At 39.1% G+C, this 25,057-nt stretch overlaps 1 protein-coding gene across 1 annotated transcript in view; it reads right to left on the bottom strand.

The window, feature by feature from the left end:
* SIPA1L2 (signal induced proliferation associated 1 like 2) overlaps positions 1–24,813 on the bottom strand; it is a 2,064,602-nt gene extending 2,039,789 nt beyond the window's left edge. Inside the window, exon 1 of the mRNA XM_044087172.1 lies at positions 24,633–24,813. The gene's annotated coding sequence lies outside the window, so the exon portion shown is untranslated. The remainder of the gene's footprint in view (positions 1–24,632) is intronic.
* Positions 24,814–25,057: the final 244 nt, after the last annotated feature.

The following is a 25,057-nucleotide window of genomic DNA, read 5'->3' as shown; positions in this document are numbered from 1 at the left end:
TAATAATGTTAGTTATACTCATCACTGAATCTTCATTTCATTATCTTCACAGATGGCTAACAAAGATTGAAACAATACTAATTTCATAAACATTAACTATACTTTGAATCAGGAATGGGGTCCATTCTTGTGGTGGTATTTGGAAACCCAAAAGACTTGGAAAAATTAAAAATACAGGAGTAAGGCTCAGGGGGATGATGGCCCCCATGTTGTACAAGGAAGCAGTAGTACACAAAATAAAATAAAAACGCTTAGGCCATAAAAGATGTTAAGAGTGAACTTTTGAGGATAAGGAAGACATCATGTATTGTCACTCTTATGCAAGAAGCCCAGAATTTCCAGACAGAAGATATTCAGAAAGACAGAGAGAAACTAGGAGGAAAGAAACATACAGACCAAGCAACCTTGGGCCATTTGGAAAAAGAAGCGACTGAGGAAGTATGAAAATATAAAAGAAGAACAAAACAAAAGGTTTTTGAAAGGTATAAAAAGGAAATATGGACATGGGAAAGAAAAATATATCTGATATAGTACAATATTTATGCAAGGGAAAAAGCCAATTTAATTAATACAAAAAAGCAGCTTCAAAGATATTCGAGGAGAAGGAGAAATACAGGCAAAGACACCCAGATATGGAAAATTTCACAATACAAAAAAAATAAATAAATAAGATCACAAAGGTGGAACACAGAACAGAAGAGTAGCAAAGTAGACGTTAAAAACTAGAAGCTGAAATTACTGAAATACCTGCAACGTGAAGGATTTAATGTAGAAAGTCTAACAGGATATGTCACAGGATGATGGAACAAAGATATTTGAAGAGAAATACAGTCAAAGGCTTCCGAGTATGGAAAATTTTACAATACAAAAAACAGGGGGAAAGCAGAAAAGAGGAATAGTAGTGGATAGGTTAAAGAAACAGAAAATGAAGTTATGGATTACACGGGAAATGAAGTTACGGATTACACAGGAAGTGAAGGATTTAACCATGAGTAAGAACTATTTATGTGCGCATCCAGAATAGACGCCATCCTGGTTAACACCAAGAAAACGATACTCCTTAAGAGTGACCCTGCAAGATATCTTGCCTTCCAGCGATGTATATAAACTATATACTGGAACTGATGCAGACAGAGTTTATAGTCACTTAGAAGAAAACTCAATCTTGGCAATAGAACAAAAGCATAACAAAAAGGATCATTTGTTGTAAATCATAACGGAGAATTGTGAAACGGGGAAGAATCTAAGTATGATATGGACAGACTACAAAAAAGGCATTTGACAGCATCCCACATTCACGGACAAGTGTGTGTGCTAACAAATGTACAAGATACACCCTACATTGACTGAATACATTACAGTGACTATGAAACAGTGGCAGACCACTCTGCAAAGCCATGATTAAGGACAAATTACTATCCCGGGGATAAACTTTCAAAGCTGCTCTTCTGTTTTGCCCTTAACTCATTAAGCTGTCTAGTTAACAGATTAGGTCATGGCTACAATTTGGCTCCCAGAAAACAAGAGTAAAAGACTTTTCTTTTTTGTCAATTATTTTAAACTGTATAGTTAGTTAATCAGATGAGGAACTGAAAGCACAACTGCAAGTTGTCAAAGCTTTCTCACATGATAAAATAATGTAATTTCGTCTTGATAAATGTGCAAAAGCAACCTTTAAAGCAGGAAAGCTGCAACTCCAAGAAAACATCAGTCTGGGACAGGAATGTGATATAAAAGTAGTGTAGAAATATTTGGGAACTGATGAAGGATCAACAATAAAACACATACAAGTGCAAACAAAACTTAGTAAGGAATATTTCAGAAAACTAAAATTAATACTGAAAACAGCCCTGACGTCTAGAAAAAAACCCAAGCTATAAACCAATTTTCTCTTCCTGTTCTAACTTACAGTTTTGGAAAGACTGACTGGCCCCCAAAAGGTACTGGATCAGTTGGAAAGGAAAACAAGAAAAATGCTTCATGCTTTTCAAATGATTTACAAAAATATCAGTGCATACCAAGATTATATATTCCCAGTTCTGGAGGAGGTATGGGCCTCCTCGAAACTGATTACATGTATAGAGCTACAATTGTAGGATTGCATACATATCAGCTGACCTCACAAGATCCAAACATAGTGAAAGTTTTAAAACATGAGGAGAACGAGTCTAAGATGACTTCGAGCGGGAATGGAAATTAAAACAAAAGTAGATAAAAAAAATCAGGCAGTAACAATGTGCCAGAATAAATAAATATATATAAAAAAAAGAATATAAAGTGAAGAATCAGATGAGAAGTCAAGAAATGTGGAAAATGCATAAACAATTGCAAGTACAAAAACCTCCTGGAACAACCTCATGTTGATCAGGATCTAACATAGAAATGGTTAAAGAGAGGCGAATTTAAACTGAAAGACAAAAGGTTAATATTGGCAGCCCAGGACAGTGGACAAGGACAATGTACATATTAGTTTACAACTGAACATGTCAGAGAAACTCAAACGCGGATTTTGTAAAACAAAATTGGAAAAAAAAAAAAAAAAAATCATCGCACATCTTGTTGCTGGGTGTTACAAACAAAAAGAAGGCGGCCTGTATACTGAAAGGCATAATAATATGGCAACACATTTGAATTGGGGATTGTGCAAACAATATAATATTGAAGTAGCTGAGGAACAAAGGCATTATAGAAAATAATGAGATTTATATCACAGGGGATCACCCATTACCAACAGTTTAAAAAATAGATGCAAGAAAAACAGACATCGTAGCTCATGAAAAGAAGATAAAAATAGCATTGATCACTGAAAATTGCTACACCCAGTGATTACTGTGTCTTACACAGTAAAGTCATAAAAATACCAGGATTTGCAGGCAGAAAGGAGGGCAATGTGGAAGAATACCCAGAGAGTTTCCACAGCAATAAGAGCAATGGGTCTCTACTTGTGTCATGTATGTTACAGATACACATAAGTTCGCATGAATTGCAGGAGTCAGTTCAGGGCACATTGCGGGTGCTGTGAAGAGCACTTCTGACCAATATCAAAAACTGAAAAAAAATTATAGCCACACTTAGGTTCATAGGTTCATACTAGGCTATCTGCCCTAGGACATTTATAAGCCTAGCCAGAGTGTTTGGCTTTCGCCACCCATTTTAAATTAATTTTGCTAAGCCCTTTTTCGAAGTTAGTATACTGTGTCTCTGTCTAACAGTGACACAGAAGTGATACCCGGGGTAAACCTACGATCTCCCATCCACTCATCAAGATTCCTCTTGAAGAGAGTCAATGAGGGACTCTGCCTAACCTGGACTGGGATTTTATTCCAGAGTGAAGGTAGCCTCTGGGTTATGAATCTGCCCCTTCAGCATGTCCTATTTATTTCAGTGTTGAGGTTCAAGTCTCGAGCGCGTAGCTCGATGGGATTTGGACTTTCTGAGGTGCAACATGTCCATTAATTCGGGGTTGGACATGGCTTTATACGACAGGCACAGATCGCCTCTGAGCAGGCGGTATGCCACGGAGCAGAGCTGGAGTTTCTTTAACCGGGCAGCATATGGCATCTGTTTGAGCCCTTTGATCCTCTTGGTGAGGTACTTTTGGGGTCTTTCCAGTTGCTGCAGGTGTCTGGCAAGGTACATCCCAAAAGGGGCATTGTACTCAATTATGGGCCTGATGAGGGATGAGTAAAGAGGCACGATGACCTCCCCTGATCTAGACGTGAATCCCTTCATGATTAGGTGGGCTATATAAAATGTTTTTCTAACCACTTTGGCCACGTGGTTGTCAAATGAGAGACTGCTATCAACTTGGGTCCCCAGGTCCCTAATTACTTCTTCCGTACTTAATGGATTACCACCTATGTGGTAATTTGTGGGCATTTTGTTTTTGCCAAAGGGGAGGACTATACACTTTTGGTGTTTAGCTTGAGGCCATGGCTCTGGCACCAGTTGTCTGTTTCTATGAGGCCCTTTTGTAGGATGCTTGTGTCGGCTGGAGAGTCTATTATGGCGCCCAGTTTGCAGTCATCTGCGAACTTGGTCAGCCACAGTCCTTCCGTGTTGGCCTGTACCTCCGAGAAATATATACCGAACAAGAGAGGTCCCAGGACTGAGCCTTGTGGGACACCACTTGTAACTGGTTTGGAGTCTGACATGGCTCCAGCAATTCTAACCATGTGGGTTCTGTCCTTGAGCCAGTTTGCAACCCATCTAGTGACATAGGGGTTTATATTTAAGCTGATGAGCTTATCTATAATGCCCAAGTGGGGTATTGTATCGAAGGCTTTTGCAAGGTCCAGGTAGGCTGTGTGGACCACCTTCCCCTCGTCAATGGCCTTGGTGACTGTTTCAAAGAAATCAACCAGGTTTAAGAGGCAGGATCTGCCCTTAAAGCCAAACTGGGTAGGATCCAGTGTCTGTAGGTCCCCAATATCTTTATTTATGAGGTCCATGATGATCCTTTCCATAGCTTTGCAGACCAAGCTAGTCAGGCTTATGGGGCGATAGTTTCCAGGATCCGTTGAGGCACCACCTTTGTGGAGAGGGACCACTGTTGCTGTACACCACTCTTTGGGTACATATCCTGTAGTAAGGCTGAGATTGAACAGTAGTTTTATGTTTGGGTTTAGTTCTTCTTGGAGTTCATGTAGGATGCAGCCCGGGACACTGTCTGGTCCCACTGATGCTGTGTTTTTTGCTTCGGAGAGGGCGGCTCTTACCTGAGCATCTGAGATGTCAGGGGGGCAGCACTCTGCTGGGATAGATATTTGCCCTTTTGGTGGGGAAGGGGGGGGGAGAAGTTTGCGCTGAACCTGTCAGCTAGGATGCTGGAAATGTCTGTGGGTTTGGTGTATTTTTTGTCATTTTGGACTAATTCTGAGCATATCTGGGAATTCCCACCCAGGTTCCTAACATAACTAAAGAAATCCTTGTGATTATCCTTAGTGTCCTGTGCAATTTTTCTCTCGAAGCTGGCCTTAGACGATTTTAGGAGTGCCTGTAGTTTTTTGCTAATACTGATCAGAGATGCCTTCCCTTTTTGGGATTTTGCTCCATCATGTAGTAGCTTCCTCCTTCTATTGTATAGTTTGTTTATGGATGGGGTCCACCAGACAGGACACCTAACTTTGGAGGATTGGGTCTTTGTTTTATTTGGGATTGCATGATCCATGCATTCCTGAAGGTGTTCATAGAATGTGTTTATAAAGGATTCTGAGGTCTGGGCCGTATTTTCCACAGGCCCGGGGGCTTTGAAGGATTCCACCTCGGTTTTGAGGAGTGTGAAATTTGCTTTAGAGAAGTTTTTCACTGTGGTTTTCTGGGCAGGGGCTGGGGTCGGGATGTGAACATCTAGTGAGATTAGTTTATGGTGTGATCTTACCAGTGAGGGATACACTTCTGGTCTGGAGCATAGAATCCCCTTGTTGGTGATGATCAGGTCCAGTATGTTTTCCCCTCTTGTGGGAGTGGCAACAAGTTATTCCATAGCATTTGAGTTTATAAATTCTAGGAACCTTCGGGCTAGGGTGTTGGAGCTAGAGTAATGCTCCCAGTCTATGTTAAGGTAGTTGAAGTCGCCCAATATAATGGTGCTTGGAGAGACCTTCAGATTTTCCAGTGTTCTCAGGAAGGCCGAGTGGGGTTCCTGGGTTTGGGAGGGTGGTCTGTAGCAGACTATAAACTGGAAGGCAGTTTTACCCACTGTTAGTTGCACATGGATAGTCTCTGATGCTTCGTGCTGTGCCACCAACCTGGAGGTGTGGGTATCTGACGAATATTGATATTCCCCCTCCTTTTGTGGTTCGGTCCAAGTTTTGGGGCCGAAAAACATGGTATGAGGTATAACCTGGTAGTGCTGGGGTGCTCTCGGGAGCCTTGAACCAGGTTTCTGTTACTGCACAGATATCGATGTTCTCCATGCTAAGGAGAGTTGAGTGCGTGCATCTTGAGGTTTAGACTTCTGGCGTTGAGTAGCATTACTCTTAGTTTCTTATCCCTTGTGATACCTATGGAGGTGGGTTTGTCTTTTGAGCCTTGCCTAAAAAAGACACTATGGGGGTGGCAAGAGCCTTTGCCAATATCCGAAAGCCCAGGGGTGACAGGTGCAAGCCGTCCCTAGCGAAGCATCGTGGCTTATCGAGCATGTCATCCCAGGCAGACAGGCATTGGATCCCCTTTGAATGACACCAATACTTAAGCCAATTGTTGAAATTGATCATCTTGTCTTCATATTGTGGCATCATTCTTGGTGAGGGTAAGATGCTACTCAAGGTCAGGGTCATACCGGCCTGGGCTACATGCTCAGAGAGCTCCTCTGTGTCTCTTTTCATGTAGTCCAGGGAGGTACGTCTCAGGTCATTCATACCAGCATGGACAATGACTGAGTCATATTTGTACTTGCCTTGGAGTGACCTGAGTGCTTGTGTTATGTGGCGGATCCTAGCGCCCGACAGGCAGCTCACCGTGACCTTCTCCTTGTTCAGCCTGGTGAGCGGGATGTCAGTGCGCCTGACGATAGAGTCATCTATTACAAGTGTATCAGGTGTGTTGTTTAGCCTTAAGGGCTATGACTGTTCGGCACACTGGCTTTGTGAGCTACGTGTTGCACATGTTTTGTTTTGGGGTAGCGGTTGCTTGGGTGTCTGCTTTTGAGGTCTCTGCTGCTTAGGCAGATTTTTATTTAGAGCCTTCGAGTATGTTTTTGTGTGTTTATGTGTTTGGTTTGCTGTCGTGGTAGGTCTATGTGAGACTGGAATTGTAGCGAGTGTGGTTTCCTTCTCCTCCTGACTGGTTACGCCAGTACTGAGTTGAGAGAGCTTAGCCTCCAGTTTGGCTATCTGGTTGCATCTCTCACATGTGTTGGAATTTGTTGGGAGGAGGAGAGGGGTTGTCTGTGTACATGAGGCAGTTGTAACATTGCCTCAAGATTCCCAGATTCACCAGCCGGACCAGAGAGGAGATTGACAACTGACCTTTGGACATGCTAGAATAGTATTGGGAATTCCTTTATAATTGAAAAAAAAAAAAGGGCCAATGGGGAACAAAGTACTCAAGGGGAGTTTGTGAGGGTGTAGTGCTTTTAATTTTTTAGTGCTGACTTATATAATTGCTTTAGTGAGCAAGTGCCAGGCTTTAGAGTAGGAATAGGGTGTTTATTATGAGAACTAGATCAGTTCTAAGGGAAAAAGTGAAGAGCAGACTTTGTGGAGCAGAGAATGGTTTAAACCCAATTAAGTGGCGCTGCCAAATGCTGCACTATGCACAAAATCGAGCAAAGCCGCGCTAAAGCGGCTTTTATACATGGGGACTTGAAAGAGCTAGAAATTGGCCCAAAATGGCCAATAGACTACCAGATTCTTTTGCTGGGAACACTCCTCCAGGGATAGATAGGCTGCTCCAAGCTCCCCACTGCCACTAGTGAACAAAGAAGCCTCCCTTTATCCAAGAAAGGAAATGGGCAAGACAGGAACTTTCCAAAAGTCCAGAATACAGCAAAGCCTGTATTTGGACTACTGTAGGTCAGGAAAGACTTAAATTTAAACTTGAATTTGAAATTTAAAAACTTAAAAATGAGGTCCATTCTCATCATGGTATTAGAAACCTAAAAGTCTTGGAGAAATTAAACAGAGAATATTCCAACATTTTTCATTACAATTCAGTGTAAAGCACATGCAACTGCACTTGACTATGAGGCTATTACTCAGGTGACTCACTTGCCCCTAGTTTTCTTCCTAAAAGTGATCATACATACATATTAGACAACTCCTTTCTTTATCTGCACTATTACTCCACATGCCCCAGCACTATACAGTATACCAATAATTTTAACCTTTAACCATTTTTACTTTTTTCATGACTATATATTTGTTGACTTGTCTGACTGAGTCAATGTGCTGCATTCTGTGTCATTGTGGCACTGTGTTGAGACCACTTCAGACTACTAAACCACACATAGCCACTACAGAATGTCTATTCCCACAACAGCATCATTAGAAGGCAAGGTCAGATGACACAAACATTAGTAAGAAATTCAACAGCTGCCCAGCATACAGTAAAGACAGACACACTTTGATTAAACTTAACAAAGAGTTCCTATGAAATAACTAAAGCTAAACATATGTATTTTAGAATCATATTTTAGAATTAAAAAGCTTACTTTGAGCATACATTACCAAAAAAAAGCCCTTTGCATGTGTTTTTTAAGACCTTGTAACTTTTTCCAGCTTTGATTTCACTACTGGTCACAAAAGCACACACTTAATACTGAGTTTTGGCATGTGCTTATTCTAAAAGTAAAAAAACTAAAGTTTCAGGAAAATAAAATTTCACAGTGCTGTTCTCTCAGGGCCAACATCCAGCTCGGTCTACTTATGGGACTGCTTTAACCCACGGCGACTATGCTGAATAAGAGAGAAATATTTGTTTTAACTCAGAGGATACTATACTGACTTGAAGAGTAACGCCTCTCTTTCGCAAATATCACTCTTTCCCACAATGTTTACAAGCCCATAGCCATTATTTCCCTGAAGCAATTTCTCTTACCACTAGTCACTGATGTCGTGACTTCCGCATGTGCACTCTGATTAGTCACTAACCTGCTTCTCTCTCCCCTACTCCCCATCCTTGACCACCCCTGGGGCTCAGCTACTTATAGTTGTGTTCTTCATATCCACCTCCTAAACAAATTCTCCACTAGCAAACTACACCATATTTTAGGAGATGCAAGACCTCCTCGACTTTAAATCCAAACAGTTGGGTATGTACAGTCACAACCTAAATGATTCTACACAGACAGTTTTGCATTGTCTACATATTTCTCATTTGTTTGCCGCCTCCTTTTTTCACAACTTTTCTACCACAAACACATACTGAAACTCAACTTACTTAATTTCAAATACATTACAACATGCCAATACAAAGTAAGCTCCCTGGTACAGCCACTAACATTCTCGCACATTACCCACACATTCTAAGTATATTTATCCAGAATATCAAAATGCCATCTCTTTTACTTTTACACTGACTTTTTACCTTATCCTACAGATCCTGCTACATATAACTGACAAGTGGGTTAACAATCTCTCCTCCACATACATCAGTCTTAACCTCACCAAGTATGACAGTTTCAGACACTGTCCCCTAACATCAGTAAGTTTCTTCATAACCTCCGTCCACCACTAACAGAACAGAACCTAATGACAGATGTAAAGCAAACTTCACTCTACCCAAACATACTAAATACCACATCAACAACATTTACACTGCAAACTGCCTTATCCCTCAAAGCTTTTCAAGACAGAAGAAAGAAGCTGGTAGGCTAATGAATACAAGAAGAGTCATGCTAGTCTGTCAGGATAATTGAAGGATTTAAGGCCTTTAATTGTCTTAGTCAGAAATCTAGGGGGTTCTTTCCAGTTAAGATTTGTACATACCAAGGGGGGTATTGCATTCAATAATGGTTCTGATGACTTCTCTGAATCTTGGAAACATTCTCTTGGAAATGTGGAAATTAACTGAGCCAGATGAAATGATTTCCTGACCACTGTGGAAACATGATGTTCAATTGAGAGAGAGACAGCAGTGCGAGTTGTTCATGCAAGTACGCAGGTCTCATATGACCACATCTGTCTGAAGAGGAATACCATTTATAATATACGAGGCAAGAGGAGATTTCTGCAGAGTGCTACTATGATGAACGTTTCTTCAAGTTGAGACCACTTTTGGTACGAGTATGCACACATTCCAGCCACTGCTAGAGATGTTCAGTATCAGCAGATGAGTGAACAACAGTGCCCAGCAAACACGGTCGACCACATTTCAGCAATACTGGATGTCTTCAAAATAACTGTCAAACAGAAGGCCCAACACTGATCCCCGTGGTACCCAACCACTTCTACAACTTAGGATCCACTGGACAGCCAATTTGCAATCCAGCAGACAATGTTGGGATTTCTATTAAATTTATCAAATTTTCAATAAAACCAGCATGTTGGATAGTGTCACATGTGGCTGAAACAAGACAAGCAGCATGTAAAGAATAACCACTATCTACAGCCTCAGTAATCCGTTCAAAGAAGCTTCCTAGGTTCATAAGACACAATCTGCACTTCTCAAATCCAAACTGCTTTGGGTCTCAGACAAGTTGCCCAAAGTCTACATAAATCAGTTCTGCTGTGGCACATTCCATGGCTTTGAACATAAAGCTGAGTCTACAGTTACCTGGGTCTACAGAGAGGCTGTCCTTGTCTGGGGATGTCACAGTGGCTATTTTCCAGGCACAAGATACAAACCCCACAGTCAGGCTGAGGTTGAACAGTTTAAGCAGAGGCTCAGACAGCACACACTTGACTGATAAAAATGCAGCCTGGTACATTGTCTGATCTCACAGAAGAATTATTTTTAACATTTGACAGTATTCTGACACTTGTTCCAAGGTGATGTCAGGGAAATTAATTTTCAGAGATAGCACGGCCAACAATGTGTGTTGGTGGAGTAAAGTAAGCACTAACTCAACTGGTAACACATTGACTATCTCTTTGGAGTCAGAATGTGCAATACTGTTATGAATGATCTCAGTGCATTGATGGACAATAATTACTTAACATTCCTGAGATAAATTAAAAAGGATGGGTAGTTTACTCAGTTATTTTTGTATAAATGTAAACAAACTATATTGACATATAGTTGCAAACATTATACATCACATATTTTCTAAACAGTCAATCATTGTCAATCGAACATTACAATACTCAGTCAATTTCTGCCTTTCCTTAAGCATCACTCCTTCTCCAATACATTATTCTGCATGTATTCTTCCCACAAGGTCTGAATACATGTTATGTTCAAGTACTATTAAGTTCTTTGCTAGCATGTTTCTGTGTGTTCTTGAGGTAGGGGAAGTGAGACCTCCCAATGACTTAAATTATTTTCCTTTTTATGTTATACAGTGTTCTTTGAGTTTCAAAGTACCACCCATCCACCTATTCTTAGGGTGGATGTGTACTGACTAATATATGCAGTTATTTGGGTACTGGTGAAAGTCATAGGTGAATGTCACAAACCTCTTAATTAGGTCCATTAGCATGGGATTGTTGGAAATTCTGTACAGGTCTTCTACAACCTGAAGGAAGTCTGCTGTGGAGAATTCCTTAAAAATGGTATCATTCGTAGGTAGAGTGTTACCACTAGGCCTGAGAAAGAGAAGGTGACCAATTTGTGGTCAAATTTAACCAGGGATGCGGAGATGTGTATTGGAGTACAGGTAGAGGCTAGGTTGGTAAGGATTAGGTCAAGGATACTACAGCATGTAGTGGGTAGTTTTACAATCTGCTCCAGTGTGTTTATATTAAAGCCTAGAGAGAATGCTGAGCATGTCTACTTTTCGCAATGTTAAGTACCCCCAGTCAATGCTTGAGCAAATGAAGTTCCCATAGTAAGGTATTTGGTTTAATATTTAACCCAACAATGGTGGCGAGATAAAAATCCATTATCTTTAGTGGACATTGACAGTCATCTGTAACAAGCAATGAAGCAACAGTTGGATTTAAGGAGGATTCAGATCTCCAAGTTAAGGTCATTGGATGGCGTTTTGGTAAACAGCAGGACAGCTGGCACAACAAGTAAGGTACACTACCTTTTTAGTCACACAGTTGCAATTTTCAGTAAATTTGGGTAATTAATGACAGCTGTATTACCTATTCAATTAATATATGGGTATTGTGCACACAACACATTTCTTTGTTCTCCCATAGAAGAACAGAGTTATTACCTTCGCAAGATTCATCCTTGAAATTATTTTGCCTTTTGCAAACCAACTTTGGCTGTTGTCCTACAATACTATATGATTTACCTGGAACAGCTGAAATATTAAAGGTTTCAAAAATATCCCAATATCTATCCATGATACTCAAGTATTGGCAGTCCAGTGAGTGGTTAGTTACCATAGCACTGTTAAAATCTCTAATTCATTTACAATTCTTATTACTTAAAATGGGTTGCAATGAGTTTGGCCACTTCATGTGTCACACTATTTGGTAAATACCGCTTTATGCCCTAAACAAATTGTCCTTTTGTCAAATTATTTTTCTGAAAATAAGAGTGGCTACTGTTAAATGCAAATAAGAACTACCGAAAGTGGGTTTATAGTAAATCCTGACCTGACTGTGTGCCTTTTGTGAATTTCCTTTTGATGTGGTTGTAGCAGTCTTTAATAATTCTTATAGACTGAAATGAAAAAAACATATCTACATTTTTAGGGCAAGGAATAAATGAGATTGGATTATTTTGTCATATTAACCAGACTACTGAATTATTCACCTTTATCCAATCATATACTGAATTATTTGCAATTTTTTATAAAGATGAGATGAAGTGTTTTCAGTCTACGATTTACTGTAAACTCATTTTCAGACAAAGGCATAGCCAGTGAAGCGTTTTACATTGATTGCTCCAAAGGAAAATGCATGAGTGAAAAAAAAAAAAGCACACGAGCTAACTAGAAGAACTAGAAATATCTTAGACTTGAACCAAAGACTAATGCTGGGAGATGACAGATGATCAGGAAGACTACCAGAAACACTGAAACTACTGAATAAATGAGAGAATAAAAGTCACCAATCCCATTGGATATAACAATGCACATGTGAAATGTGGATTTGCAAGAAGTAGATGAGAAAGACTGGCATTTTGTTGTTGTTGTTGATGGTGTTAAACCTGTGGATGAACTGTAAACCATACATCCTACTTGAGATCATTAGATGTTTGGAAAGAAACTGAAGGAAATGAAGTAGTAACCAAAATAAAAAAAAAGTTTCTGTTATTAAAATCTGACATATCATCATGTACACTACAATACTGTACAACTGCCATTCAACATTACTTATTACTTTCATGCAAGAAAGTCCACTGTATGTTGCTTACAGCCCAAGCAGAGACTGAAAAAGGTCCAGACTATCCCACCTACCTGTTAACAAATTTAAATAAAGTTTGCAATCCTGTCAAGTATTTACTTCAGTTCAGGTACAGGTTTCTTTCGCTGAGCAGCAAGCAAGGATTTAGGTAAAAGCGGTAGTTCTACTGTTTTAGTGCAAATAATTCTTCCACATTTCATCTGTCTGCTGTTGCCTTCAAAATGTCACTACAATGAATAACAAAACTGCTGTACTCCCGTGTGTGAAAAACAAACTTTGGTTATTGCTCATTAACAGAAGTTTTTGCTCAGTTCATTACTTTTAGATACTGCAGCTTCAAATACAATCAGATTTACTTTGTTCTTGCTTTTATAAAATGTAAGCATCTTTTTGTAGTGTACAAATACCATCAGCACGGATTTGCAAATTCTTTAACGTAAATACAGACTGTGCTCCCACAAAATTATTTTCCATACTTCGTAAATGAACAAATCGATGTCTTTTAAAATCAAAACAACTTTTCATTCTTACCACATATTAGTAACACGACTACATTTGGGAAATCTCACAACAGCCTTCCCATAACTCCAATATGAAACCACACTGCTTCACAGTTCACTGCTCATACAACACCATTTAAAGTGCAGGAAGCTACTTTTTACAAATTTATGAATTCAATACATCTGTGCAGTACTCTGTTGCTGTATATACCTAATCATTTCTCCAGGCATATACTCCCCACTGCAAGAACATTTCCTCAACACATTTTTCTAGCAGCTTAGTACATTCAGCAGACATACTTCTAAGCAGAAATTTCATACCAGTTCACTGACAAGTAAACTTTCAGTGAGCACTTCTTTGGTAAAGCATTTGACAGTACCTTTCACTCTACCAGTGTTTTCCAAACAAGTATTTGAAAAAGTTTCACTTGCGGCAATCTCAGATCTACCATCTTTCTCCCAGCACAACCAAGCAAGCAGTATTTAAAACCTGAATTTGGTTTTACTGAGCACTGTTCAAGCAAAGCAAACTCTACATCTTGTATCCACAATCTGCAATACTTCTTCACAAAACACCATTGAGACGGAGTTTGTTAGGATGTTTCATTTGGAGGACTGCATTCTACTCCCATCAACATTTCAAAGTTTAACCCACTCTGGTATAACTTCAGCATACTTACTTTTACCCCAGTTATCACAAATGCAGTTTCAAATGGTTCCAGACACAGACATAGCTAACCCAGTCAAAAAACATTTTCCTCCGGCTGTATAAGCTGCATTCATAAAAGCTTTAGCACTTCAGTAACTTCTCTAAACAAGAGTTTTCCCACCGTACTCTGTGCAGTATTTCTCCATTTAATGCACACTATAAAGTTTAAATTTGTTTTACCCTCAAGTATTACTAGTATCAAACTATGCCTACATTAGAACACCACTGTGGTGGTCCAAAGCTCACCCCAAGCCATACTATATGGACTCTCTCACAAGCAGCATGCATTTTCCACCCTTCTTTACTTTCATTTCATTGTAGAAAGTGCACATATTACAAATTGGTGGTATCACACAAAAGGCTTAATTTACAAAATTAGTGGATGTTTTTACGGAAATAAATTCATCACATCAATAAACAAGTTTGATAACTCTGAAGTACCTTCAAACAATCTAATTCTCAAATGACAGAATTTTTACAGTCCAGTAACTCAGTTTCCATTCTCATTCAAACCAAATACAAAGACCTTCTTGCCTGCATCTCTGGCTTTGCTTCAGATTATCAACGTTAAAGCCCCTGGTCTCTCTGGTGCTCCAGCCACACCCTCAACATATATACACATTCATATCTCACGCACATACAAATGAGATGTACTAGTAAACTACTGGAAGGTGCACAAGACAAGCATAGACAAAAATCACCAAACAGACCAACACTGAAAACGGACAGTGAAAAACTTTTTAGCACTAAAATTCCACAGAAAAGAAATCTCACAGCAAACCTGAGGTTTCGCCTGAAGGCTTTGTCACTCACTGCTGTACAAACTCCAAAGGCTTCATTTACATACAAGCAAAAATTAATCATGTTATAACCCAACCAATGACTACATACCAACACAAGAAATCACAATATTTTATATGCCAGTGACAAACTATATGCTTTAACAGGCAAAATCTTTGTTATGAATGAATATATTTAATAAAGCTTTATACTGAAACCAAAATGATTTACAAAACTCAACTACTTACTAGTGGCAAAAAAAGAGACTTTGGTCATATAACCCCACTTAAATTCCATATCCATTGTGAAAAATGTGTATTCAGATATGCAACTGATGTAGACTGGGGAAAAAAGTGCATTGTTTAGACATCTTACATCTGACACTTTTACTGATGCTGAAATTTAAGGAACCCAGAAAAGAAATCACTATGTCCAGGTGGTCCAGACACTGATATGGACATCAAGCCATTATCAAGCAATCAAAGAAAAATGTGACTATTCACTTTCCACATTGCTACATTTGGTACCAGGTAACTGTTAAACATCTGCAAAGTCATAACTAGACCCAACAGGAGTACAGTGAAATACAAGTGCTGGCTCCCCACCAATTCTTTCCCTTTTCTTCTTCATTTAAAAAGGAGAACAACTGAGCTCTTCTCCACAAGACAGCTCCTGATGGACAGGAAGATATGTTTCAGAACTGGTTATCACTTTTACTGATTATGTCAGCCTCTTGAGTCAAGTTAATTTCCTGGAGCAGATTCTACACAAAGCACAGTTCAAGTCATTAAAAGCACTACGATATGCTCATTTATTACACGTGAGGAAATACATATTACAGCAAGCATTTTCACCTGGAACCGCATTTTGGTAAGAACAGTATCCTGACTGTTAAAGCTTCGCATTATTACAATTGTTTTTATAGCTTTGCATCACTTCTTTAAAATTTTTTTTTACACTTGTGCTCTAAATGAATGTTGTAAATGTTAGGAACACAGAGAACGTGTGCTATGTTTGTACAATTCTGCGAGTCTTTCAGCTTTTCCCGGTTAGAGGTCGCCACAGCGGAACTCCGGTCCGCTAATGATTGGCAGTGGATTTTTACGACGCCCAGCCTTCAAAGAAGGCACACCCATTCATGCACGCACCTACCTGCATGCCTTGTTAGAGAACCAATTAGTACACTTCTCATTCCTATAGAATCTTCTACACAGGTTGTCTGATGATTCTCTAGTACTTTTTAATAACCCCAAACATTCCCAGAGGTAGTTGTCCCTAAATGCCCTATATACCTGAATAAAATCTCCTCTTGGGTATCTGTAAGAGACACTGTACAAGTTCAGATATTTTAGTCTTTCATAATAACGATTTTCACATCCATGGATGCCCTTGGTGTATTTCCGCTGTTCTCTTTCTAGTTTACTCATGCTTGTCTTGTTATAGGGTTTCCATATTATTACATACCCAAGTTTGGGTCTAAAACACTGTAAATGGTCATGTTGATTCTTCCATGCCCCATAAACCTACCAAGAGATCACTAAAGTTAAAAGCACAAGTTAAAACACCAATTAACAAATGACATACATCACCAAACTGCAGCAGTCAGAAGACCTGTTGACGCCAAATGGAAGTGGGCTAAGGTATCACTGTTCCAACAGATATGGCTGGGAGGGAATTATGTCAACAGGGGGCAAGAGGAACTGGTTGAAACAGTTAAACTGCAGGAAGAAAGAGAGGCAAGGAAAATCATGGTTTAAAAAGTAAAAGAATAGGCAAGGTTAGGCCACAGTGGCTACAGCGGTAAGGAAATTCTCCTTCCTGACCTTTTGTAAAAATGAAAAGGAGTATAAGCTCATGGAACACAGGATCTCTTGCTAGCTCACAAAGGTGATTGCAGTGGAGATCAGGAAGGAATTTCTTGTTCCTCCCAATGTTTTTTCGGGTTTCAGCCTTCCCCAACAAAGTTAGGGAGGAGAGGTTAGGGTATCATAGCCGTGAATCTGGACACCCTGAGAGGCTAAACTTGCAGGGGAGCTTTGTTTTTTTCCCCCCTCTCTCTCTCTCTCTCTCAATTAAGTTGTGGCCACATGTGCTGTCTTGGCGTCCTAGGCAAAGGGGTGGACCCTTGCATACTTTGTGGTTTAGTGTACTGATGTGGGGGGCAAAGCCTTAGACCCACCGATTATGGTTTCACACACCCCTTTGGTAACTTATGTGCAATTTCTACCACATGAATGGAACTGTTGAATGTCAGGAATGTTTGGGGCTACTGCTTCATTTTATGGCAGAATATACTGGCCTGGCTGGTTCCCTTTTAAGGCCTGCCCTTTTCACACATCTGATGATTCATTATTTCCATTACTTGTTTTCTCTGGCTTTAACTGACTGGCAGCATATTTTAAATCGTTATTTACTGGTCAGGGATGGGGCAAGTGACTCCGTGATCATGGAGTGAGGGACTTATGGCTAGACAGTCACAACTTTTAAAATACAGTCAGCAGTGCTGCATTATCTGTGGCGGTAACATACTTCAAATTCTTGGATAAACAGGACTGGGTGAAGAGAAATTTGTTACTATAGATGACCTACATTATGCAACAGAAAGTAAATGTATAAACTGCAGAACAATTACCTGTACCAAAAAGTGTACGTCAAGCGTGCAGTTTTGCATGTAATACACACGTATTAAGGATGATTACTGAGAGCTGAAACTATCAGATCCATTTTATGTCTTAACTGACTACACATTTATCATAAAATATTCAACAATTTTCTAACATTTTTATGCAGCCATTCAATGCATGTTAAACTGCATACGGCTTCTGACAGGTCAAGACTAAATAATACTCTGTTTCAGCCTAGTACTCAGTCAGCAAACAATAAAATACACACATAAATAAATAAAAATAAATAAACAAACAAACAAACAGTTTAGCATATGCTCAGGTGTAGAGAGACCTGGAGGACTGCCAAAAGCAGAATCAGGAAAAAAAATTATATTCAACAGCAAATGTCAGGATCTGCCTAGTTTACTTTATTTTATTTATTGACTGGGCTAGTGCACAGAACCCTCTAAACCATTTTCTGGTTAAGCCCGGGAATACAAAAAATTTAAAAAGCAGTTCAAAAAACTAATCACCAGTTATAGAATAACAGCATTGTCAAACAGAATATACATTTTAAAATATTAAGAAATAATCACAAAGATTAGCAGGGTAAAGAAATTTACACAAAAGTGATGACCCTAAGAGAACTATGTACAGTACATACAAGTTATGTGGGAAGACAGAAGAAATGGGGGGATTAATGAGAGATGGGGAGAATGAAGTGTGGGTGGGTTTGATTGAAAGGGACAGACGGGAGAAGGAATAATAAATATATAGCTCTTACAGTGAAAAGGGGAGTCTTGGATGGGTTTATGCGATTCCACTGTTACAAAGCATTTATACAACACTTGTTTGACTAAGGAGGACTTTATGAAAGGGAGCAATTGATGACATGACTGAAGATGCCAGAGACTTGAATACCTATGGACAAACATTTGGATTTCATGTTGAATTATGTTACGTACTTGCTTGAACTCAGACTCAGAATATTCGCATTTATGTTGGACCACTTTAAAATGATGGTACTGCAGTTCTGGAGTTGTAAGTGGGTGGTCCCATTTTGTCAACAAGTTGCTGGTTTTACATTGGAGATAATCTGGCGTATGTCACAAATTTGTCTTTGATTACTTGATTTGTGTTAACTTTTTTGTGTATTTTTAATTATACATGTCTATTTGCTCACAATGATGTCTATTTGCTCACAATGAACCTAAAAATGCTCCACTGAGATCAGTGTTCTATACTAGTTAACAAATAAAAATAAAATTCTGAGCACTGGATTGGTTTGGCTAACAAACTTTCTTTTGGTATTTTCTGAACATTTCTTGAAGTAATGATTTTTTTTTTATTATTTAACAAGAAACAATAACTGAATTATCACTTATGACATAGGCAATCATACTTTTGTATAAATGAAAATGAACCATATTGACATATAGTTGCAAACATTATACATCACATATTTTCTAAACAGTCAATCGAACATTACAATACTCAGTCAATTTCTGCCTTTCCTTAAACATAATTCCTTCTCCAATACATTATTCTGCATGTATTCTTCCCAGAATTCCCATTTTAATGTAATTTGCTCCTACCCTTTTCTAAAGATCTCACTTCCAGTTCTTTTATCTCTTTTACTATATTCACTGTTTCTAGTACGGCTGGTTTAGACTTTTTTTTTCCATTTTCTAGTAATGACTTATTTTGGCAGCTACCAGAATTTACTTATTTTATTTTACATTTGTTAACCGGGATGGTCTGACTGGACACAGGTCCACTTTCAGCAGAGGCCCGAGGAGAAAAAAAATACAGTATACAGAGAATTTTCAAACAATATGTTAAAATACAGTACACAGCAGAAGACATAAGATATATATATATATATATATATATATATATATATATATATATACATATATATACATACATACATACACACACACACACACACACACACACAGGAACAAATGGTTAATAACAGAATAAGTATACAAATTCAATCAGCATTAGGAGAAGGCCTAGACTGTAATATATATTACAGTAGGTATATTAGGAAGTGAGGTATACAAGTAGAATAATTTGAGGACAAGTAATATATGGCCATAGAACACACTTAAAAGAATAAGTGGCTAAGTTGAGTTTTTAAAGTGAGAAGAGGTAGGGGCAGAAATCAAAGCAGGAAGGAGATTATTCCAGGTTCTAGCTATGGAGTGAGAGAACAGTGATTTTCCTGCAAGTATTGTTTGGCCTAGAGATACAGAGGAGGGGTTTGTCGGAAGATCGGAGAGGACAATTTGTATTATAGTGGACAAGAAGTTGGCCTAGTGCAGGGTTTTCTTCTGGATGCGTTACTACATTGTAGGCAATGACTAACTAGTGATAGGTTAGTAGCTGGAGAAGTTACAGCCATTGCATTTCCCTTAGAGCCTGGCAATAGTGGGTTCTAAAGGTGGAGTTGTTTGCAAACTTGGCGATTTTATTGTAACATAATTCGAGTCTGGCAAGGTCAAGTTTTCTAGGCTGGGTAAGAATTGTAGCAGCATACATTAGGGTAGACAAGAGGTGAGTTTGGGCTAGGGTAATCCGTGCTTGTTTCGAAAGGGATTTCCTGTGCCTATATAGTGTTCCCATTTTTTATGGACTTTTTTTGATAGTCTGTGAAATGTGGACATCGAAGTGTAGATTTTTATCAATTTCAATGCCTAGGAGTTAGGCATGGTCAGTGGGAGCGATAACAGTGCCATTTTTGGAGGAGACAGTGAAGGACAGAGGGGTGGAAATGGTTTTGTTGGGGGGTGAAAAGTAGTAATTTGGTTTTATTAAGGTTTAGGATAAGTTGGATCAGAGTGATCCAACTTTCCACCGAGCTAAAGGATTCCTGGGTGAGTTGTTGTAGGGTAGGAAGTGATGGAGATGAGCAGATAAGAGTTGAATAGTCAGCGTATTGTATAAGTGAAGCATGCTGTGTGGTGGTATGTATTGGTAAATATGGAGAAAAGAAGTGGGCCTAATATGGCGCCTTGTGGTACACCTATGGTAGTTGGGAGTAAGGGGGATAGTACACTTTGCCACTGGACAGATTGTTGCCTATTTGACAAACAGCTTTTAAACCAGGCTATAGTGGAAGGGGCAAAGGATAGGGATGTCAGGGTGTCTAATAGTAAGGAATGTGAAACCTTGTCAAATGCTTTGGAGAGGTCAAGAAATATTGCAGATACAAAGTGATTATTATTTTTATGTTGGTTGATCAGACTGGTGAAAGAGCGCAGAGCGGTGGTTGTGCTATGGTGTTGTCAAAAGCCATACTGTGTGGGGGAAGAGGAGATGGTGTGAGTTTATGAATTGTGTTACCTGAAAATGTACACATTTCTCTAGTATTTTAGGGGGATAGAATGGCAATGGGGCAATAATTTGAGTATTCGTAAGAGTTTCTGTCTTTATGTAGTGGAATAATGTACAATACCTTCCATAGCTGTGGGACATATACTTCTTGTATGAAGCGATTGATAAAGACTAGAAATATGGTAGGATAAGGATTCAGCAGCTATTTTTAGGAAGTTGGCTGGTAGATTGTCAGCAGCAAGGGTGGCAGGTTTCAGTTTTAGGAGGTGTTTTTTAATTGTTGAGGTGGGAATGTGTGAAAGCGTAAAGGATGGGATGTTGTCAGGGCATTTGGTTGGGTTACATGTAGGGCTGTTTTTGGCTGGTTGGGAGAATAGTGTTAAGATGGATTCTGTGAAGTGGTGATTGAATTGGGAGGCAATGTCCTTGTTGTCATTCATGGAGTTAGGAGTAGAACTGGTAGTGGTAGTTTTGCCTGGTTTTTAGGAGAGAGTTAATGGCATACCAAAACATTTGGGGATCTTTTGAACATTTGTTTTGGATACTGAGGAAGTAATTTTGTCTATCAAGTTTAGTTTGTCTCCTGGCCTGATTTCTAAGTTGTAGGTAACTTTGTTTGGCTAGGCTAGTATTGTCTTTCTTCCAAATTTTCCAAGCCTTATCCCTTAACTTTAGAAGGGCTCTAGTTTTCCTAGTTAGCCATGGTGCATAGTTGGTCTTGGCTTTTATTTTCCTTACTGGTGCGAGTCCATCATTGATATTGATGAAGTAGTCAACGGCTTGATCTAGATTTAGGGTTTGTAGTGGTTTCCAGTTACTATGTTTTATAATACTGTTTAGTTCTTGTATAGTTTACGATTGTTTCTGACTTGTCTAAAAAGTATGGGTTTGGCTATGTTGGTACACTCCACTTGGAGGGAGGTGGGGGGAGACGTCATCAAGGCTGGGTAAAACTGTAAAGATTAATATGGTTAGTGGGGTTGTTAGAGGTACAGGCTGACCAATCACTGTTCAGGTCACCTACTAAGATGGTTTATTGGGGGAGATTATCTGTGGCCCATTGTAACATTTCTTCAGTGATGGGAGAGTTATTACCTGGGAGAATACAACAGCAGAGAATGATGACAGTTTATGTGTCATTTATGCTTAAGTCTGAACCTAAGGTTTCAGCATTTTGAAATTTAGGTATGGGGGTTTGTAGAGGTTTGATTGTATTTTTGTAGAGGATAGCAACTCCACCTCCCTTTCTGCCAACTCTATCCAGTCTTAGGATATTATATCCTGGAATTAAACTCAACAAGGCCTTACCTTGTCTAGGCAGTTCAAATCCTGTATCACAGCTTAAATAAATAATTTCCTTAGTTACGCCAATTTGCTCGCCCAGTATTTCTGACAGAGCAGTATGCAGGGAATTTATAAAGGCTGCCAACTCATTACATTCCCCAAAAAACATGTTCCCAATTACCTCTTTCTTACCCATCACACTTCCAACATTTGCAATCTACCTGAGGAAAAATTCTTTGGAGTCTGCTTGGGGTATAAAAGCACCCATGCAAACTCTTCCAATCAAAAATTCTAAATCTTCTAGACTTTGTTGTACATTTGGGAGCCATACAGATATCCTATCATTGCTTCTTTGTGAATTGCTTATCCTATCTATCCTCCCAATCCTTTTGAAGCACTGAATTTTGAAAAGTTCTATTTTCATTCAGGTTAAGGGACCTCATGGATTGGTTTGTGTGTGGACTCATTAACCATAGATTTGTTTAATACACACTGTCATGGCTTGCAACATTTAGGGGACACTTCTATTTGGATTTATTTAAATACTTCTGTGTGCCTTTCATCATTTTGTTGCAAACTGGTTGTTGACATTCAACGTTATTTCAGAGTCCATACTTTTAAATAAACTTGTACTATTTATAATGTTTTTAAAGATAAAGTTATTGTACATTGCTTCACTCTGACATGTATTCTGGAATTAAGCACAAACTCAAAATCGAAGATAATGGATAAAATGGAAATATACAGCTATCAGAAAACTGCAGAACCTGTAAAAATGCATCACAAAGAATGAAGCTAAACATGTACATTTTAGAAGCACAAAACAGCAATCTATGGTAAATGTATGTTTAACTTATCTGAGCAGACCACTGACTGTACACACAATAAAGCTTGAATTAAAAAATATATATGTTTTAAAACAACACTAAAGTACTCAAAATATGCAATATTTTTCAGAAGCACAGTGGCACCTATTAAAAAGCATTTGGTAGGGCAGCTGAAGATGATGGGAATTTGGGATCACACAAAGAGATAGATATGTTGAGAAAAAGCATGGCCTTCAGCAATAGTGCCTTAAATAAATTCAGCAAAATTCTAAATTTTAAAGTACAATATGTAGCATACGATTGAAGGAAAACAACTAGCAGTTACCCAGTTTTAGGAATGCAGCAAATAAAACTGGGAAGCCAGGTGAACAAAGACTGATCAGAAAGAAGACTACAGTCGTAATTATGACCTGCAGAACCATACATGGTTAACATTCAAGAAATCCATAAAAAAATGTTAAAAATTCAAGTTACATACTTACTTGTCATGGACAGAGCAACCCCCACACAGTTACTTCTACATCATTACATGTCAGTTTAAATATATTAATTGAGCACAAGACACTGTAGAGCAACTAAGAGTTTATATCTAATGGCAGAAATAAACTAATCTCACAAAAAACACATGGGGACAAGATTTTGCAATCGAAAAAAAGACAATTCTGTGCTTCACAACAACGTCTGAAGGCAGAGAAATCAATTACATATCATTATTCAAATGCCTTAATAATACAGCATGTATAAACAGCCGATGAAAAGACAATTTCATCACTGAAAATTTGAATCAGACTGCCAAACATATACAGAAGGGAAAAATCTGTTCAACCGTCTGTCTGGTAAAAAATAAAAAGAAAGCCATCTAGCGTTTCTGTTGAGAACATAAGATGACAAAACGTTCTGCAGTACTCAACTCATATCCAGCAATTTCAACTCCATCCATCAAAATTGAATAGGACGTAGCAAGTAAAGTTAAGTTTTGTGACAACTCTGATGCCAAAGGAACGAAACAAAACCACAATACTCATTAAACTGTCCAGAAAGTAATGCTATTTAAAGACAGCAAATACCGTTTTACATGGTTGGCTCTTGCTGATGTTCCCCCTGAGGGACCCTACGTCATTCAGCAGCTCGGCCCGAACTATGACCAACCAAGTTTCCACCTCAGCTGGGCACTGACCAGGCCATGGGCTGTGCTCCATGTTCTGAACTTGCCTGCAATGCATTCAAACCCCAAATGACCAAAGTTATCAGGAAGCAGCACCACTGAACTTTCTTTAGATAATACACAGCTTGGGAAGCCAGTGCAAAGTAAACTAGCAGGATACAGAAAAACTAAATGTATGAACAATTCCAACAAGTGACCAAACCAGGCATTAATTATCAAGAGAAAGAAGAAAGGTGTAACGGATTCAGTTCCCAGAGATGCTCTATGTGATCAATGCTCAGGAAGAAAAAGTGGAAAACATTACAGAAAATACAATAAAATCCTGCTGAGGCAGTGCCATTCACGAATGAGATAACTATACCAAACACACCGCAGCAAGAAAACTAACGCCCCCAATCACAGTTATACCCCCTCCCCCTACCTGCTCCTCACACCAGCTTCAAACTTCACAATAAACCCAAGACGCTCAATATCTCAACTTTCGGCATAGAAAGTCCCATAGTCCACCTACCTGGAGCAGATCCTATAACAGACTTCAGCTACCGTTAATAATCCATTTTTTCTGCTACCTCAACTCGAGACCAAACATCCAATCACTCGATAAACTGCAACCCTCAAAATCACCACTACCAGTCCTCTCGCCCGACTCCGTCGTAGCAACACAGCTAAAACCGGCCGGGCCATTTCGACACGCCCCTACATCAAGCTCCATAGCCATTGGCCTATCTTTAGGTATCCCGCCCCACAAAACACCACCCGGGGGCCTAAATGGGCTAGTACCATATCGCTCAAGCTAGGTTTTTTGCCTTTGTGTTTTTGTTAACGGTGTCCTGGGTTCCGTAGTTTACAGCGTGGGAAAGTTGGGCAGTTAAAAGGAAAAGGGATGTCTACATTAGGACTGTCAGACAGACCTCTTAAGACTGAGTACTGAATTAG

The sequence above is a fragment of the Protopterus annectens genome, chromosome 1.part1 (genome assembly GCF_019279795.1).
Source record: "Protopterus annectens isolate FY-2018-M chromosome 1.part1, PAN1.0, whole genome shotgun sequence".
Lineage (NCBI taxonomy): Eukaryota > Metazoa > Chordata > Ceratodontiformes > Protopteridae > Protopterus > Protopterus annectens.
Note: the sequence above shows the minus strand (reverse complement) of the source record. Positions and strands in the feature narration are given on the sequence as shown.